This window comes from Salvelinus sp. IW2-2015, linkage group LG15 (assembly GCF_002910315.2).
Source record: "Salvelinus sp. IW2-2015 linkage group LG15, ASM291031v2, whole genome shotgun sequence".
Lineage (NCBI taxonomy): Eukaryota > Metazoa > Chordata > Actinopteri > Salmoniformes > Salmonidae > Salvelinus > Salvelinus sp. IW2-2015.
This window is the reverse complement of record NC_036855.1, coordinates 17,521,947-17,524,816: the sequence shown is the minus strand read 5'-3', so window position 1 is coordinate 17,524,816 and position 2,870 is coordinate 17,521,947.

Here is a 2,870-nt window from a genome sequence, read left to right as displayed (position 1 = left end):
ATCGCTCTCACAGACCTGTTTTAGTTTTTCTTTAAGAAGCCCTCCTGTTCTCCACTCATTACCTGTATTAACTGCACCTGTTTGAACTCGTTACCTGTATAAAAGACACCTGTCCACACACAATCAAACAGATTCCAACCTCTCCACAATGGCCAAGACCAGAGAGCTGTGTAAGGACATCAGGGATAAAAATTGTAGACTCTGCCACAAGGCTGGATGGGCTACAGGACAATAGGCAGCAGCTGTGAGAAGGAAACCAACTGTTTGCGCAAAAAATTAGAAAATTGGGAAAGAAGTTCAAGATGACGGTCAATCCACCCTCCGGTCCTGGGGCTCCATGCAGGATTGTCACCTCGTGGGGACTCAATGATCATGAGGAAGGTGAGGCGATCAGCCAGAACTACCACGGCAGTACCTGGTCAATGACCTGAAGAGAGCTGGGACACAGTCTCAAAGAAAACCATTAGTAAACACACTACGCCGTCATGGATTAAAATCCTGCAGCGCACGCAAGGTCCCCCTGCTTAAAGCCAGTGCATGTCCAGGCCTGGTCTGAAGTTTGCCAATGACCATCTGGATTGATCCAGAGGAGGAATGGAGAGAGGTCATGTGGTCTGATGAGACAAAAATAGAGCTTTTTGGTCTAACTCCACTCGCCGTGTTTTGGAGGAAGAAGAAGTATGAGTAACAACCCAAGAACACCATCCCACCGTGAAGCATGGAGGTGGAAACATCATTCTTTGGGGACGGAATTCTTACTGGTTGGTAGGTGATCAAATACTTATGTCATGCAATAAAATGCAAATTAATTATTTAAAAATCATACAATGTGATTTTCTGGATTTTTGTTTTAGATTCCGTCTCTCACAGTTGAAGTGTACCTATGATAAAAATTACAGACCTCTACATGCTTTGTAAGTAGGAAAACCTGCAAAATCGGCAGTGTATCAAATACTTGTTCTCCCCACTGTATATACAGTGCATTCGGAAAGTATTCAGACCCCTTGACCTTTTCCACATTATTACATTACAGCCTTATTCTAAAATTGATTAAATAGACCCCCCCCCTCCCCTCATAAATCTACACACAATGTACCACAATGACAAAGCAAAAACAGGTTTTTAGACATTTTTGCAAGTGTATTCAAAATAACAAACTGAAATATCACATTTACATTTGTATTCAGACCCTTTACTCAGTACTTTGTTGAAGCATCTTTGGCAGTGATTACAGCCTTAAGTCGTTTTGGGTATGATGCTACAAGCTTGTCACACCTGTATTTGGGAGTTTCTGCAGATTCTCTCAAGCTCTGTCAGGTTGGCTGGGGAGCGTCGCTGCACAGCTATTTTCAAGACTCTCCTGAGATGTTCGATTGGGTTCAAGTCCGGGCTCTGGCAGGGCCACTCAAGGACATTCAGGGACTTGTCCCAAAGCCACTCCTGCGTTGTCTTGGCTGTGCGCTTAGGATCGTTGTCTTGTTGGAAGGTGAACCCTCACCCCAGTCTGAGGTCCTGAGCAGGTTTTCATCAAGGATCTTGCTCTGTTCATCTTTCCCTCGATCCTGACTAGTCTCCCAGTCCCCGCCGCTGAAAAACATCCCCACAGCATGATGTTGCCACCACCATGCTTCACCGTAGGGATGGTGCCAGGTTTCCAGCAGACGTGACGTGACGCTTGGCATTCAGGCCAAAGAGTTCAATCTTCGTTTCATCAGACCAGAGAATCTTGTTTGTCATGGTCTGAGAATCCTTTAGGGGCCTTTTGGCAAACTCCAAGCGTACTGTCATGTGCATTTTACTGAGGAGTGGCTTCCGTCTGGCCGCTACCATAAAGGTCAGATTGTCGGAGTGCTGCATATTTGGTTGTCCTGGAAAGTTCACCCATCTCCACAGAGGAACTCTGGAGCTCTGTCAAAGTGACCATCGTGTTCTTGGTCACCTCCCTGACCAAGGCCCTTCTCCGCCAATTGCTCAGTTTGGCCGGTCGGCCAGCTCTAGGAGCTCTTGGTGGTTCCAAACTTCTTCCATTTAAGAATGATGGAGGCTACTGTGTTCTTGGGGACCTTCAATGGTGCAAACATTTTTGGTACCCTTCCTCAGATTTGTGCCTTGGCACCATCCTGTCTCTGAGCTCTACGGATAATTCCTTTTACCTCATTGCTTGGTTTTTGCTCTGACATGCACTGTCAACTGTGGGACCTTGTGTAGACAGGTGGGTGCCTTTCCAAATCATGTTCAATCAATTTAATTTACCACAGGTTGACTCCAATCAAGTTGTAGAAACATCTCAAGGATGATCAATGGAAACAGGTTGCACCTGAGCTCAATTTCGAGTCTCATAGCAAAGGGTCTGAATACTTATGTAAATAAGTTATTTCTGTTTTTTATGTTATAAATTAGCATACATTTCTAAAGCTGGTTTCACTTTGTCATTATGGGGTATTGTGCGTAGATTGATGAGGAAAAAATGTATTCAATCAATTTTAGAATAAGGCTGTAATGTAACAAAATGGGGAAAAGTCAAGGGGTCTGAATACTTTCCCATGGCACTGTATCAGTGGAGGCTGCTGAGGGGATGACGGCCCATAATAATGTCTGGAACGGAGAAACCATGTATTTAATACCAAGTGACCCTAACCCTAAACTGACTCTATTGCTACTTGCAGTGAATCTCATCTGAGGGAAGCCACCGTAAATCCCAAGACACTACAGGTAGGTCTGTTACTGGGCTGATACTGGGCTCCTGACAGAATAGTGCCTGCTGCTTCAATGCAGCTCTTGTAGTGTGAATGCAGCTCAGTTTGGAGCGAATTAAAACAAAGCAAATAAAATATGGGACAAATGAAATGTACATAAATAGTTGTTATTTC